Here is an 18,853-nt window from a genome sequence, read left to right on the forward strand (position 1 = left end):
GATCTCTCAATAGATAGATGTGAAAGTTTTATGCTCATGTTGACCACCTGTTGTACCACAGCTGGAAGCTTGTCCCCTTCCAAAACATCAGCAAGTCTGCTTCTCAATTCCCACAAGCGCATGATCATGATCCTTATTTGGTCCACCATGTCATGCATAGACAAGTCTTTCAACTCCTTCACTTTGTTGTTGAAACTAAATGCCAAGTTGTTGTTGATATGATCACACTTTATAGCAGTATTAAAACCTGATCTATATCATAAAAGAGAATGGTAGGTGTTCAACCATGTAGCAAACTCATTGTCGGCACATGCTATCATGATCTTACCAAGGTGATAGGAATATGTTTGTGTGGTGTAAGATCTTGCTGCTGGCCACATGCGCCCAAATTCATCTCCTCTGATTTTTTATCAGATTCGTTCACATATGTCCAAAGCACTCCCTCTCCTCAGCATGGGGGAAAAGAATCTTCGCATTTTCCAGCCCTTTACATGCATATGTGTGGATGGCCAAAGGTGATACATGCCATATGCATCTTTTAAGTTGCATCATGAACCATGTGCATGATGCCTCTGTCTCTGATTGGAACATTCCAATTGCAATAGGAAACATCCAGTTGTGTCCATCTAGAGTGTGCAGCCAACTGACCATTCCACTTTCCAGTCAGAAAAGAGGAGTCTATGCTCAAATACAGACGACACACCGCTTTGAATCCATCTATGCAAGGCTTTAAACACATAAAGAATTTGTTGAAATATACCTTGCCATCCTCTGTTACCTCGGTATCTATCTCAATCACACTTCCAGGTGACCTCTTCTCCACCTCTGCTTTAAAACTATACAACATCCTAAATGTATTTGCCCAGTCACCATACAATGATTTCATTGCCCTTTGTTTTTCCTTCCACACTGTGGTATATTTTAGAACAATGAGGTATTGCTTCTCCAAGTCAGCTTTAAGCCTCTTTGTTGTAGTCTTTGGTGACTTGGCTAAAATTGGAGTAGTCTTCTCTGTATCCCAAAGTTGTGATGTCATCTTTGAAACTCTCTGTGAACTGGTCATACATGTATGCTGGTGTGGGATTTGATTTACCCTTATTGTACTTCCATCACGTTGTCGTCTAGCAGATATGTACCATTTGCACAGATTGCCACCACCATCATAACCTTTGCACCGAGCATAAAATTTCTTGCAATCAGTCCACATAGTCTTGGCGTCAAACTCTTTTTTCACTGCATAGGTCTTGAAAGACATCCTAAACTCATACATATTAGGCCATGTCTTCCCCACTTCAATAATTGGGTTCTCTTTGTCATACAAAGACACCAACTCATTATCATCTGTTGATGGGTTCGTTGCATGGAAAACAAAAAAATTCTACCGTGAACATGAACAAAAACCAAGATCCAATCTAGGAAGAAGCAAGATCTAATCTATGAAGATCGAAGCAACAAGATGTATGTGAGGCTAACCCTCGAAGATTCCAAAGCCTACGAGATTAGATCTCGTTGTTGATGTACTCGATCGTCCTGTGCTGCAATCCGGCAGCACCTCCGTACTCGGTCGTGCGTACGGTGTCGATGAAGCCCATACTCTCCCCGTTCCAGCGGGCAGCGGAGGTGTGGTAGGTCCCCTCAGAATCCCAGCAGCACGACGTCGTGGTGGTGGTGGAGGAGGAGAAAAGTTGCAGGGCTTCGCCAAGCCGGAACAACACTATGGAGGAGAGAGGGGGCGGCCAGAGCTTGGTATGAAGGGTGGCTGCACGCCCTGCCCCCTCCCCTCTTTATATAGGGGGGAGGTCGGTTGGGGTGGCCCCCAAGCCCATCTAGGGCTAGGGCCTACGTCCAAGTGGGGGGAAGGGGATTTCTACCCCCCAAGTTGATCCCCCCTTAGGGTTTGGGGAGACCCTAAAGGGGTTGGCCGGCTGGGCCTTGAGGGGCATGTGCCCCTGGCCCATTAGGCTAGGGTGCAGCACCTTGGCCCATGCTAGCCCTCCTAGGGTCGTGGACCCACTGGTGGGACCCCCGGAACCTTCTAGAACCTTCCCGGCCTTTCACCGGAAAAATCCCGAATTTTCCGAAACCTAGAAATCAACTTTCCTGAGATGAATATTATTCTCCGGACCATTTCGGACCTCCTCGTGATGTCATGGATCCCATCCGCGACTCTGAACAAACTTCGGTCTCCATCTCATATTCCGAATCTACTATGCAACATCGAACCTTAAGCGCGTCACCCTACGGTTCGTGAACTATGCGGACATGATCGAGACTCCTCTCCAATCAATAAGCAATAGCAGGACCTGGAGATCCATAATGGAACCCACACATTCAGCGATAACTCAGTAATCGATTGAACCATTAACATACGATACCAATTCTCTTTGTCGCACGATACTTTACTTGTCCGAGGTTTGATCATCGGTATCTCCATACCTAGTTCAACCTCGTTACCGACAAGTACTCTTTACTCGTACTGTGGTATGCCATCTCTTGTGACATAGTCACATGCTTTGCAAGCTAATTAGACGACATTCCACCAAGAGGGCCCAGAGTATATCTATCCGTTATCGGGATGGACAAATCCCACTCTTGATCCATATGCCTCAACTCATACTTTCCGAATACTTAATCCCATCTTTATAACCACCCATTTACGCAGTGACATTTGATGTAATCAAAGTACCCTTCCGGTATAAGCGATTTACATGATCTCATGGTCAAAGGACTAGGTTACTATTTATCGAAAGCTTATAGCAAGATGAACTTAATGACTTGATCTCTTGCTATGCTTATTTGGGTGTATGTCCATTATATCATTCATCCAATGACATAACCTTGTTATTAACAACATCCAATGTTCATGATCAGGAAACCATGATCATCTATTAATCAAGAAGCTAGTTTTGCGAGAGGCTTACTAGGGACTCTGGTTGTTTACCCAACACACATGTATTAACTTTTCCAGTTAATACAATTATAGCATGGGGTGTAAACATTTATCATGAACACTAAGACATAACAATAACTAATTTATTATTGCCTCTCGGACATATCTCCAACAGTCTCCCACTTGCACTAGAGTCAATAATCTAGTTTACATTTGTATAGATATAACACCTTAGCCTTCTGGTGCTTATCATGTTTTGCTCACGGGAGAGGTTTCAGCCAACGAATCTGACACGCTCAGAAACGTATGTATTTTGCAATTCATTTGCATCTCAACGCATCACTCATTTTCCAAATGAGTCGGCATTATGTTCAATCTTCTGGTGGAACCTTAATTCCGCGGTCTGAAATATGTCACTAATATTGTCACACACAATATAGCTTCAAAGTTCTGACACTATCGGAACTACACCAAGTTCTCAAAGAACTCCTCGACTCAAACACTCTCGGTCAGTGTCAAAACAATGACATACTCTGCCTTCGTGTGTAGAATCCGTCACAATATTTAGAACTAATCTAAATCTAGCATAGACTTCTTCAAACTCATCGTGCTACCTTTTAAGGAAACACTTAGCCTAATTGAGATTGAAATTTATTTTTATATGTGACCAAACTAATATCGGTGCAACACCATACATCGATTTGTTTGTCATTACCTCATACAAAACTATATATCCTTGGTTCTTCTAAAGCACTCAGGGATATTCTTACTGTTGTCCAATGATCATTACACGAATCATTCTGGTATATGCTACTAACACTTTAGAGCACAGGACATCTGATTTTGTACATATTATTCGTGATCTAAAATCACTCATGTGTTTTTACTCATTGAGTGTCAGATACACTCAAGTCTTGTTAAACCTTCACATGGAAAAGAACACCTTCTTAATATTTTCATATTGAACTACTTCAATATTCATTCTATGTACTTGGACTTATACTTATTATGTGTTTCAATCAATCTTCATAGATCTTGACGCTAAATATGTTTCAGTCCATATCTTTTCATTGAAGTTAATTCTCAATGAAACCTTTTATTCACATCAAGTACATAATTACATCATTTATAATCAATGATATGTCATCCACATATAATATTATAACTATGTCTCAGCGCTCCCACTTAATTTCTTGCAAATGCAAGCATCTTCATCGTTTCTGATGAAATCAAAACTCTTTGATTATTTCATCTGGTGAAGATTCCAGCTCCGTGATACTTACTTTATCCAGTGAAGTTTGTATACCTATCTAGTATTCCACGGACTAGAAAAACTCTTGGTTTGTATCTAGTATACATCCTTTATACACACTTCTAGTAAGGAATGTATTTATGCCATCCTACTATCATATATCATAAAAGAAATATGTAGCGATTACTAGAATAATCCACATAGACTATAAGCATCGCTACGGAAGATCTAATCTTATCGTAGTCAACTCTTTCAACTTTGTCGTAAACAACTTTTCGCAAGTCGAGCTTCTTCAAGGAGATTGCATCCAGGTCCATCAATTTTATAGATCCATTTACTTTCAAAAATTATTCACCTATCTTGGATTTCATGGCACTTAGCCATTTTAACGGATTCAGGGCCCATCATAACTTCTTTGTATGTAGTTGGTTTATCATTGTTCAAACTCAATCCTTTGTCCATAAATCATTTATTTGATCACAAAGTAAACCACATCTACAAGGTTCAATAGGTACTTTGGTCTACATGACTACAACACTTTGTAGACATGGGAGCCATGATCGTCGTGGCCGCTTCCGGAACCATTTCCGACGCTGCGCTACTCTGATCATCATGCTCAGGTTCATAAACCTTATCAAGTTCCATTGTCCTCCCACTCAAATACTTCGTTAGAAACAATTTTTTGGAAATAAGTAAGAAACATCGACAAACACTTTTGTCTTTGACTTCATAATGGAAAGAATTCCCAATTAATTCTCCGGGATAATCAACAAAGACATTCATCCGATTTTGGTTGTAAACTTATTTACTTATGCTACGCATACCAAAATTTAAGAAAATACTATTAGGGTTTATACCCATGCCATAACTCGTATGGTGTCATTTCAACGGATTATGATGATGCTCTATTTAGTGTAAAAGCGGTAGTCTCTAAAGCATAATCCATAAAAATATAATGGCGTCATTTTATTGTATCTCATCATTAACCCAACAAGGTTTGGATACGTCTCTCGGATACTCCATCATCACTATGATACTCCAAGAAACGTGAGTTGTAGAACACTTTCATAACTCTCTTAGATGTTCGCTAAAACTTGTAATTCAAATATTTCCACCATGATCCAATCATAGATATTTGACTTTTCTATTACGATGATTTCCACTTCATGCTGAAATCTATTTGAATCTATTTAAATGTTTCAAACTTCTTCCTTATTGAATATATCCTTGTATATACACTCAATTCATTGTTGGAAGTTTTCATCAAGTAGAGGAATCTTCCGCACACAACTATGCCTAAGAACCATATACATCATCATGTATGTTTTCACTAACCTAGTTAACCATTCAACTCTTGGCCTATGAACGGTATTTCAGTCATTTTCTTTAGAAGAGATTTTGCAAGCGCCGAACGATTCAAAAATCGAATGACTACAAAAATCCATTTTCATGGAGTTTCTTCATGCGTTCCTTTCTAACATGATCTAAATGGCGGTTCCACAAATAAGTGGAATTCACATCATTTGCCTTATGGAATTTTAGCGTCAGTGTTATGCATGTGTGTTTCACCATAAAGACTTATAATAACTTATCCATCGTACATGGAATACTGTCATAATTCGAACAACTCATTGTTTTCATTTGACCAGAACAAAATAACAATTATAAGGTTCTTTATTATAATTTTGAAGGGCTAGGTAGAATGCCAATGACGAACATAATAACTCTTTATTTTTGTTCCAAATTTGCATTATCACCATATTCCTTGTCAGTCATTTAGGCCATAATATTTTTTATTGCGTTGTGTTGTATGACATTTCATACCAACCAATATGGTACATATACCCAAAATTTCATTATGTGACCAAACCAAGAATACATTCATAACATGTATATCATCTATATACACCTGATCTAGACTTTCTATTCTTTTCTTTCTTTCTGCCAATTTTTTTTGTAGTTTCTCTTTTGGCTTTCCTCATTTTTCAGAAAACACTTCAACATCAATAACTTCTAGGTTTGTTGGTCAAATACCAATAACCTTGAGGTTCTTACTTTGAAGTTGATCATCACATGACAAGTGTTCCGGATTTCAGTATTAGTAACCTTTTAATGTGATGAACAATTTAACTCATAATTTTTATCCATCAAATCATGACGTCTTTCCGAGACCATGTCTGTACATGCTAGGCTCGTAAAGTTTAACCTCAGTATTCGCATGTGCAAATCTGGCTTGCACCCGTTGTATGCACACGTAGAATCTATAACACCCGATCATCACGTGATACTTCGAAACGACGAGTCTTAGCAACGGTGCATACTAAGGACGATCACTTTATGGATATGCGAATATCATTAGTGCCCAACTAGTTGGAGGATCGGGACGCCTAGCGTCTTCAACCTTCGTACATTCCCATAAAACTTATGAGTTTATGTAGTCTCACTAGATTATATTCTATCATCTTGCAATAAGGTCTTAGATATCACATATATCTCATACCCCGCTTATTTCTGAAAACAAAATTTTCAGCTCCTTACTTTTCAAATGGATTTGAACTTCAAGTTTTACGGAGACAAGATGATTTTAGGTACTAATTGAAACCATTGCTCTTTGAATCAACAATGTGAGGTTTACCAAAAGTTTGCAGTAGGACTTTAATCATTTCTTGATTATTTAACAATACGGTACTAGTTCGTAAAGTTGCTTGTCAGACTTAATAGTGTTTCTATCTCAATTACAAGACTAGCGCATGGTAGAAAACGGATGCCAATTCTACAAATTAATTCAAAATACTATTCAGACTATGTTCATGATAATTAGTACAAGTTTTAATCTAATTACTAATGAACTCCCACTTAATACAACATCCCTCATAGTTGTTTAGTGGTACATGATCCATCTCACTACACCAAGTCCGATCATCACGTGAGGTGATGTAGCTTTAATAGTGAACATCAACATATTGATCATATCATCCATATGACTGGTGTTCAACCTTTCGGTTTCCTGTGTTCCGAGGAAATGTCTGTACATTCTAGGCTCGTCAAGCAAACCCAAGTATTTTCGCGTGTGCAACATGGCTTACACCCGTTGTATGTGAACGTAGAATCTCACATCTGATCATCACGAGATGCTTCAAAACGACGAACTTTAGCAACGGTGCATACGAGGGGAGAACACTTTATTATCTTGATATTAATGTGAGGGATCATCTTATAATGGAACCGTCGCGATCTAAGAAAGGTAAGATGCATAAAGGATTAACACCACATGTGATGTAGCCCGACCTTCGGTCTTCGCCACATCATGTGCTTCATCGCCAAGACGGCACGCTAAGGTGAATCTTCTCCTTTACGCGTGCCTCGAATCGCCTATTTGGGACGATATACTACTTCATACTCCGTCATACCTTGATGATAGGAACTCGACGACAAGTACGGAGGGAAGGGAGGATGCCATGGAGACCCGAGGACGCAAGGCCGATGTCACGGAAGCATGGAAGAGAAGGAGAAAGAGGAGCTGGACGCTCCAGGCCGGAACTTCCGCCCAACATCGCCGGAACTTCCGCCGTATGCTTGTCAAGACTGAAGATGCTCGCACAGCAGAGCTACGGCCGGAACTTCCGCCCCTGATGGCCGGAACTTCCGCCCAGGACCGGAACTTCTGCCCAGAACGGCCGGAACTTCCGCCCCATCGAACCTCAGCCAGATCTCAGCCCCCTTTGGCTTGTAACTTACCCCTTCATCCCCTTGCCTATAAATAGACACCTACCCCCACCTTCATGAGGGAGAGATGATGTTTAGATGAATTGGCTTATGCCTCTATTATCCCCTAGTGGATTTGGGAAACCCCCACCTTAGATTAACCATCTATTGTATCCCTCCTTATCCGGATCTTTTTCCATTCTAGTAATTCTATCAATTGAGAATCTCTTGCTTTGCAACTCTATTCTTAGTTGGTCTTTTACTCTTTGGGAATTCTATTTGGATTTGTCGATCTTTTGCAAGAGATTCTACCTTTGGTCTTTCTCTCGCGATTCTATCGGTTGGTGGTTCGGGCCAACGAGGATAACCGATTGTGTGTGTGCGTGTGTTTGTATCGTGTTCTTCGCGTTCATCCACTTCCCCGCGAATCCCCCTCCGCAATCACACTCACCCGGGTCAAACCGTGAAGATTGGGCACACCCTCGGGCTTAGCCCGCATCATATGGTATCAGAGCAAAGGTTGCCACGGATTTGACCCTCCGATTCCACCAATTTCGCCCAAAAATTTCCCCAAAAAATTTTCCCCAAAAAATAGCTCGAAATTGGATCTCTGGATTTGTTGAGTTGTTTGTGGTTTTGGTCCACAGATCTTGTGTTATTGGTGTTGATCTATCATTTCCCCAATTTTCACCGGCCAATTCCATCAATTTCCCCCGAAATCCAGTGATTTGTCCCGCAGTTTTCGCCCCGTGTTCGTGCTGTTCTTCGATCCAGATCTCAGATCTAAAATTTTGTGTATTTCCAGTAGTACCGGCCACTACAACCGGAACTTCCGCTCGCGTTAGATTTTTCCAAATTGCTGGTCAACCACCTACTTCCTCCGCTGCATCCGCCCAGCTCCACCTCGCCTCCGCTCGCCTCGCGCGTCGCCACGACCACCAGGCCCACTCGCTCGCCAGCAAACGCCCAGGCCACGCCCCGCCTGGCCCACCCCCGGCCGCCACCCAGCGCTACGCCCAGCCGCAGCACCACCGAGCCGCACCCACTGCAGCGATTTCCGCTCGCCCCCTGCATCGCTGCGCGCAACCGCTCGCCCCACCCACCAGCTCGCCTCCAGGCCCCGTCGCCACCTTGGCCCATACGCGCGCGCGCATCAGCCCAAGCAGCAACACACCCAGGCAACCACCGCGCCCCAGGCCCTTGCCCGCTCGCTCGCGCCGCCAACGCTCGCCTCCTGCCGGGCCCGCCTCACGCTGCTCCACTATCCACCTGACCCACCAGCGCACGCACACGCCACGCCAACCGCCAGACTCCGCCTCGATCCGCTCGCACGCAAAGCAAAAGCAGCAGTTCGCCCACGCCTCTGCTTCACGGCCGCACGCGCCCCAAGCAACGCCCCAGCTCGATTTTCGCCAGCTTCCGCGCACAGTTCACAGCAAAAATCGATTCAGCGCAGAAAATTTTTCAAGACCGGAAGTTCCGGCCAAACATAGCGGTACTTCCGCCCCAGCGGTACTTCCGCCCAACTTCCGCCCAACTTCCGGAATTGCACATTTTCTTCGCAGTAACCCCTGGATACACGCTGTTTATTTCCGGAACTTGACCGGAAGTTCCGCCCGGACCAGTTTTTGACCCAAATTTTCACCAACTTTTGACCCCAGCTTTGACCCAACTTTGACCCAACTTTTGACAACTTTCCGGAGCCGTTTGACCTCAAATTTTGACCACTTCGATCGCTCGTTTTGACCCAACTTTTCGGGCATTGACTTTTGTGTTCGGTTTCCGATTTGGAGTGCATTGGTTGTCTATTTCGCTTCCGCGCCTACACCAACACCGCGACGACACCTTTGGCACCCCGGATTTCGGCGCAACTTCGACACCATCATCGACACCACCTCGATCATCGCAAGTTTGTGTGCTTGACACCGCCTAACATCAATAGGTATAACTTGCCCCACCCTTGTAACCTCGTTTCTTTCTTTGTGTACCTATCCCATTGAGAGTGGCTTTCCGAGTGTTGTGAAGCATTGCACAAGTGTCACGACCGTGAGAGGGTGTGTGTGCGTTGTGTTGAGCAAAGCTCCGAAGCAAGCTCGGTGAGAAAGATACACAAAAGAAGAAAAGTGTGACATATACGTAGAGAAAAATAAAGCTTCTAAGCATAGAGAAAAAAAAAGTGAAAAAAAAGAGAAATAGAAAAATAGTGTGTGTCCACCGATACAAAAGAGTACAAAGCTTGTAAGCACTAAGAGAGAAAAGAGAAGAGTGGCATTTGTGCAAATCTTGTTGCTTCTATCTTATGCAACCAAGCTACGGTCTCTCTTGTGTTGGCGTGACACCGAGCTAATAGTCTTCGTTAGGACCATCTTTGTTACTTGCTCACTTCCTTGGTCGCGCTAACCCCATTGTTCTTCCTTGTGTGTGTTTCCGTGTTTCCTTGACATAGATCACCGCTTTTGACATTTGACTTTGGATCTTACCCACATTTGACAATAGACATTTTCTTTGGTTCTTTTCGTTTGCTATCCACTTCCTCACCTACCACCATATAGAGTTCTTAGCCTTTTGCGTGTGCTTTGAGTGTGTGTGTGAGTACATATCGGTTATTCTCTAACTTGAACCATTTTCTCGATTTTGTTGCGAGTCTTGACCTCTTGGTAGTTCTCCTTCCACCATACATACACCCTTCCTAGTGAGAGCCACCCAAAATGACACCACAAGAACAAGCCGAGATGAGAGCCTACTTTGCCAACTTAGATGATCAAATAGCCAAGATGACCACCCAAGATAAAGCCGAGTGCAAATCCTACTTCAAACACCTTGAGAGCAAGAGTGACACACCACATGAGTTGAGTGAAGATGCTTTGATTTCTAACAACTTAACCTCTACTCCTCTTGTGTTGTCTTCCTCTTTGCTAGGTTGCTCGGACATCGACGATGTCATTGCCATGGAGATGAGGGACTCCACTATATGTGAGATGAGCGACTCCACTATACGTGAGATAAGCGACTCCACTATACGTGAGATGAGCGACTCCACTATATGTGAGATGAGTGCATCCACTATATGTGAGCTTGAGTGCATACACTTCGAGAGCATGAGTGATACACCGAGTGAGATGAGAGTGGTAGTTGATAGGTCATGTGAGGCCATTTCGAATTCTAACAACTTACCCTCTACCTCTAGTGTGTTTCCTCATGTCTCATTAGGTCCCATGGATGACGAGTTCCTGATCATGGAGAAGATGTACATGGTGCATGAAGATGATGCTATCACACCATGCTTGATTGAAGATGAACATGGAGGCCATATGGAGCCTACCACTTCCACAACACCTACCTCATATGAGCGGGACTACAAAGGTACTTATATGGGTGTTGATGATGCCATGATCCCACTAGTGGACATGATGACTTATGAATGCATGCATGATCTTGATGATACAATTGCTATGTCATATGCTTCTTTCATTTTCCCATGTGATGCTTTGCTTGATAACATTGTTGATCATGTGGAATTAGTTGCTTGTGACAATATGGTCATGCCATGCTATGAGAGTTTCACTTTCTCTCCTATTGCTTGCAATATGTCGAACAATTGCTCTTTCCCATGTATTGCTTGCAATGATAATGATAATGATGGTTGTGTTGTGACAACCTTGCCGAACAATTGCTCTTTCCATAGGTTTGTCGACAACAATGATAACATGTTGAACATGTTTTGTGCAAAATGCTTACAATACTCTCCCATTAGTGCAACCAAAATGTTGAATACTTTCTCTTTCCAATGCTTGGTTTGCAATGATGTTAATATGCTTGTAAATGAGATTGCCCCCATAGCTCTCTCAAATTTTGGAGACTTTGCATATATCCATGTTGAGCATGTTCCCATGTTTACACCGCATATTCACCATATCTATTATGATGCTTTGCTTAACGCTAATGGTGATGTGCAAAAGAAATGGACCATCATGATGGATGATGTGTTCATATACCATGCACACACGTTCTTTGCTTTGCCTATTGTGTGTGTAGGTACAAGAATGCCAATGTCAACCTCGATTGAGCACGAGTTGACAAAGAGAGCTCTTGAGAGCATAATACAAGTGAGTTCAAGATCGAACCCGGCTCTAATACCTTTCCCATGCTTTGCATTGAACATGCCGAACAATTTCTCTTTCTTATGGTTCTTTTGCAAGCATGATGATGTGATTCTTACCGTGGGTGTTGCCTCAAACAAGTTGACCAATTCCTCTTTTATTTGGTTTGTTGGCACGCACGGTTGTGCAAATTTCTACTTGGTGAACTTTTTGGATGATATGTTGTGTGTTGCACCAAATATGAGGACCAATTTCTCTTTCCAATGGTTTGTGTGCACACATGTTGATGATATTTTGGACACTCTTCCGTATGTGTTTGTGCCAAATTCTCCTCTTGTTGCGTCAAGGATGTTGAACAATTTCTCTTTCCGATGCCTTGAGTGCAACAATGCACATGAGTTTCTACATGAGATGGACATCATAGTCGTCTCACATCTTGGAGTTTTTGTGTTCCCGCATTTGGAAGATGTTCATACGGAGTTCTTACACATTGACCTTGCACATGCCTTATTCTTGATAAATTTGTGTTGTGCTAACGGTGTTGTGAACATGAATGGACATGTCGTTGATGATATGCTCCCCTATCACACACACATATACTTTGCTTGGTCTTTGTTGTGTGAAGGTACACGTGACTTGTGGATGAGCGTCAATGAGTGGTTCCGCCCACATACTTCGATGACCCAAGATCTATCGATGAGAGCACACCGACATTATGCAAAGGTGACCTCCTTCTACTTACGCTCTCTTGCTAAACCCGTGGAACATTGGCTATGCTTTGAGTGTTGTTTGGCTTTTCTTGTGCTATTCATAGGGCTCTTGACAAGCGAAGCGACATTCAAGTGTGGTTGTCATCTACCTCCTATACAAGTTCATGAAGAGCTATCGTCGAGGACGACTCTTTTTCAAGTGGGGGGAGATGATGTAGCCCGACCTTCGGTCTTCGCCACATCATGTGCTTCATCGCCAAGACGGCACGCTAAGGTGAATCTTCTCCTTTACGCGTGCCTCGAATCGCCTATTTGGGACGATATACTACTTCATACTCCGTCATACCTTGATGATAGGAACTCGACGACAAGTACGGAGGGAAGGGAGGATGCCATGGAGACCCGAGGACGCAAGGCCGATGTCACGGAAGCATGGAAGAGAAGGAGAAAGAGGAGCTGGACGCTCCAGGCCGGAACTTCCGCCCAACATCGCCGGAACTTCCGCCCAGATGCTGTCAAGACTGAAGATGCTCGCACAGCAGAGCTACGGCCGGAACTTCCGCCCCTGATGGCCGGAACTTCCGCCCAGGACCGGAACTTCCGCCCAGAATGGCCGGAACTTCCGCCCCATCGAACCTCAGCCAGATCTCAGCCCCCTTTGGCTTGTAACTTACCCCTTCATCCCCTTGCCTATAAATAGACACCTACCCCCACCTTCATGAGGGAGAGATGATGTTTAGATGAATTGGCTTATGCCTCTATTATCCCCTAGTGGATTTGGGAAACCCCCACCTTAGATTAACCATCTATTGTATCCCTCCTTATCCGGATCTTTTTCCATTCTAGTAATTCTATCAATTGAGAATCTCTTGCTTTGCAACTCTATTCTTAGTTGGTCTTTTACTCTTTGGGAATTCTATTTGGATTTGTCGATCTTTTGCAAGAGATTCTACCTTTGGTCTTTCTCTCGCGATTCTATCGGTTGGTGGTTCGGGCCAACGAGGATAACCGATTGTGTGTGTGCGTGTGTTTGTATCGTGTTCTTCGCGTTCATCCACTTCCCCGCGAATCCCCCTCCGCAATCACACTCACCCGGGTCAAACCGTGAAGATTGGGCACACCCTCGGGCTTAGCCCGCATCAACATGTAATTCAAAATTTGTGATATGATATGGCCTTTCTTCTTATGCTTTTGATCTCCATCTCCAAAGCACATGAGCATGATCTCCATCATCACCAGCATTGCACCAAGGTCCATGGCGTCGCTTCATGGTTGTCCATCACTTATAGCTATTATAACAACTACTTGAAAGAAAGCTATTACATGATGAATAGACACGCAGGTCTTAACAAATTTAAAGACAACCATTAGGCTCATGTCGGTTGCCATAATACAATAATGAACATCTCATACATCAAATATAATCATCATCACATCATGGCCATATCACATCACCAAACCCTGTAAAAACAAGTTAGACACCTCTAATTTGGTTTGCATATTTTACGTGGTTTAGGGTTTTCGAGTAAGATCCAATCTATCTACGAACATGAAACACAACGGTGATACTAGTGTTGTCAATAGAAAGAGTAAATTGAATCTTAACTATGATGAGAGAGACAAACACCCGCAAAGCCACTTATGCAATACAAGTTGCATGTCAAACGTGGAGCAAGTCTCATGAGACGCGGTCATGTAAAGTTAGCCCGGGCCGCTTCATCCCACCATCCCGCAAGATGCAAAGTACACATAACTAAAAACAACAAAAACATCAACGCCCACAAATCCATTATGTTCTACTCGTGCAATAGACCTATGCATAGACACGGCTCTGATACCACTGATGGGTTCGTTGCATGGAAAACAAAAAATTCTACCGTGAACATGAACAAAAACCAAGATCCAATCTAGGAAGAAGCAAAATCTAATCTATGAAGATTGAAGCAACAAGATGTATGTGAGACTAACCCTTGAAGATTCTAAAGCCTACGAGATTAGATCTCGTTGTTGATGTAGTCGATCGTCCTGTGCTGCAATCCGGTAGCACCTCCGTACTCGGTCGTGCGTATGGTGTCGATGAAGCCCATCCTCTCCCTGTTCCAGCGGGCAGCGGAGGTGTGGTAGATCCCCTTGGAATCCCAGCATCACGATGGCGTGGTGGTGGTGGTGGAGGAGAAAAGCTGCAGGGCTTCGCCAAGCCGGAACAACACTATGGAGGAGAGAGGGGGGCGGCCAGAGCTTGGTATGAAGGGGTGGCTGCGCCCCTGCCCCCTCCACTCTTTTTATAGGGGGATGTCGGTTGGGGTGGCCCCCTAAGCCCATCTAGGGCTAGGGCCGGCGGCCAAGTGGAGGGAAGGGGATTTCTTCCCCCCCCCCCCCCCCCAAGTTGATCCTCCCTTAGGGTTTGGGGAAACCCTAAAGGGGTTGGTCGGCTGGGCCTTGAGGGGCATGTGCACCTGGCCCATTAGGCTAGGGTGCATCCCCTCGGCCCATGCTAGCCCTCCTAGGGTCGTGGGACCACTGGTGGGACCCCCAGAACCTTCTAGGACCTTCCCGGTCCTTCACCGGAAAAATCCCGAATTTTTTCGAAACCTAGAAATCAACTTCCCTTATATGAATCGTATTCTCCGGACCATTCCGGAACTCCTCGTGATGTCCTGGATCCCATCCGAGACTCTGAACAAACTTCGGTCTCCATCTCATATTCTGAATCTACTATGCAACATCGAACCTTAAGCGCGTCACCCTACGGTTCGTGAACTATGCGGATATGATCGAGACTCCTCTCCGACTAATAACCAATAGCGGGACCTGGAGATCCATAATGGCTCCCACACATTCAGCGATAACTCAGTGATCGATTGAACCATTAACATACGATACCAATTCCCTTTGTCGCGCGATACTTTACTTGTCCGAGGTTCGATCATCGGTATCTCCATGCCTAGTTCAACCTCGTTAACGACAAGTACTCTTTACTCGTACCGTGGTATGTCATCTCTTGTGACCTAGTCACATGCTTTGCAAGCTAATTAGACGACATTCCACCGAGAGGGCTTAGAGTATATCTATCCGTCATCGGGATGGCCAAATCCCACTCTTGATCCATATGCCTCAACTCATACATTCCGAATACTTAATCCCATCTTTATAAACACCCATTTACGCAGTGGTGTTTGATGTAATCAAAGTACGCTTTCGGTATAAGTGATTTACATGATCTCATGGTCAAAGGACTAGGTTACTATGTATCAAAAACTTATAGCAAGATGAACTTAATGACTTGATCTCATGCTACGCTTATTTGGGTGTATGTCCATTATATCATTCATCCAATGACATAACCTTGTTATTAACAACATCCAATGTTCATGATCAGGAAACCATGATCATCTATTAATCAACAAGCTAGTTTTACGAGAGGCTTACTAGGGACTCTGGTTGTGTATACAACATACATGTATTAATGTTTCCGGTTAATACAATTATGGCATGGGGTGTAAACATTTATCATGAACACTAAGACATAACAATAACTATTTTATTATTGCCTCTCGGGCATATCTCCAACATCTGCATCATCCACATCATCTGCCGCCTCTCTCATCAGCTCGTCTTGATCCACATTTTCTGCATTTGTGTTACCATCAGCAGGAAAAGAATTGTCATATTTCTCCTTATCTCTGTAATCAACTGGAATTCCAAGCATTGTGACCATAACATTGTCAGATATTGGTGCAATGACCAAATCTGTACTTTCATTCAACTATATAACATTCCAATCAGCAACAACCTTTCTAGCCCCTGTTTCTTCACCTAGCACTGTCAGCTCAGTAACCATTGGCACAATTTGTTGTTGTGCAACCCACTGATGATCTATCATATGTGCAGCCATCTTTGATGGCACATAACCAACTTTGGAATCATGGTTCAAATCAACTAGCTCGGCATATATAGTTACTTCTTTGCTTGCCCAGCCTTCTTGTTGATCAATTTCATCAACCAGCTACTCTCCATCATCAATTCTAACATATTCACCAACCCAATTATCGTACCGTAGCAATGATACCTCCTGGTCTGGACCACAAGAAACCGTCTCCCCAATTCTCTGCACCAAATTCTGTACGGCCTTCTCCTCCATGCTCTGTAACTCTTGTGGATCAATTTCGAAACAATCTGCATCCAACAGCACTGTTGTATCTCTTCCAATATCTCTGACACTACCACCAGCAAGTCTGGCCTTACAAGGAAAGAAATCTACTTTAATTGTGAACCTACTGTCTCCTCCCCCATTTCAGTCAATGGCGGCATGTGAGCGTGCGTTGCAGAAGGGGGCAGGGGTGAGAGCTAATTCAACTACATGAGGTGGGTGAGCATTATTGATTTGAAGCATTGTCGTCTCGACTGTCGTCTCCTTCCTCCATCTCACTCAACCTCTCCAGCACAATTTACAATTCAAATCGGCGAAAATCGATTCGAGCATTAGGCCGGGTCACAGATCCATGAAATTGGGGCGAACAGGACAAGGGTTGCGAAATAACTCACCAGTGATAGCTCTGCCGCCGCTGCCGAGAACGCCTGAGAAGAGGCACAGGGGCGGCGCCGCTCGAGTCGAACACGGTCTAGCTAGGGACAAATGACTTGGTTCATTGACTAGGCCCCACCTCTCGGCGCACATAACCACCTGCCCTAACCTAATCTCGCCCTAAATTAACAGCCAGCCAAAGGTTTTAACCGACTATCGTGCCTGGCTATTGTGCTTCTCAAATACGTCGCACTTGAGCTATTATTGCGAAGGGAAATTCCACTCAGCTGTGTCGCGCAGGAGCTATTCACCCCCGGCAACGTCGTAGACCTGGTCGCCGTGGAAGTGTCGCACCGCGGTGATGAACCCGGCCACGTCGTTCGGCAGCGGGCGACCGCCGGTGACGACCTTGATCAGGTAGGCGACGTGGTACGCGCCAGCGTAGGTGACCCACGACAGGCCGTGCCAGTGGCCGTGCCAGTGGCCGATCAGGCCGGAAAAGCTCAGCAGCATGGCGCCCAGTCTACGGGTATCCACGCCGTGTTTCGTGAGCGTGTCGACATCGAGGTCGCGGCCGTCGAGGTTGGCGAGGGAGTTCGCGTCATGCGGGTCGGAGTGGCGGCGGAAATCGCAGAGGTTGAACTCCCAGGCTTGGATCCCGCCGTGGCGGTCGCAGACGGCGATATGCCCACCTGAAGCGGTTTGAGGGCGTCGACATTGGCCTTGACGAGGGCGTAGCGCTGCTCCGGGGTGAGGGCGTTGTGGTCCTTGCCGGGGTGGTGGACGATACCTGGGTAGTGCACGTCTACGGCGACGTAGCGGGCTCCCATCGTGAAACTGCGTAAGATGGAGGACTCTTGGTCGAAGTTCCATGCCCACACGGCCTGCACTGCGACAGATGAAAAAATAGTCTGAACCAGATCAACTGTACATGATCGGCGTTCCTCCTCCAGTTCTGACATTGATTAGTCCAGCAAGGTACTTCTGTTTCCGTGATTGTGCTGTGAACTTGTGAAAGAAGGTAATTTTGTCGATTCTTTGTCACAGTTGGAGCAGGGCTTTTGCATCGGGTTCATCATCACATTCGAGATTTGGCACTTGGAATGCTATTTTTATGTATTGATTTGGAAAGCACAGTAAGTTTCACAGTTCACAAATATTGTGAATACTTCTCACACATATAGAAATAATTTAAGTTAGAATGTGTCTAGATTTATTCAACCCCGTGTGATAAGTATTTAGAGCTGGAGGGAGTGCCAAAAGATTCATATTCCATCGGAATAGCCAACAAATCACACGGCTAACATGTTCCAATTTGTATTAACTTGCCATGTACAACACTACCCTTCTAGATTGATTCCTAGAACATCTTCACGGGCACCTCAAGAAAGGGGCAATAGCGCTGGATATAGTTTTTTTTCGGGGACACACATTGCCATCCTTTTGGGGGTGTCTACCCATGGGAGGCCCGTAAGAAATTTGGCATCATAAAATTTAAACAAACCAACAACATTTCATTCGAACTTTAAGGATTTAATATAAGCTTGCACTATTTAATATAAAGTTCAATAAAATTGAAATAAAACCCTAATCCAGGGGCCTGATCGAAGGCATTATAGTCTAGCTTACCATTGTAGCTGTCATTATAGCCCGTAATCGTTGTCGTTGTTT

Source organism: Lolium perenne, chromosome 7, assembly GCF_019359855.2.
Source record: "Lolium perenne isolate Kyuss_39 chromosome 7, Kyuss_2.0, whole genome shotgun sequence".
Lineage (NCBI taxonomy): Eukaryota > Viridiplantae > Streptophyta > Magnoliopsida > Poales > Poaceae > Lolium > Lolium perenne.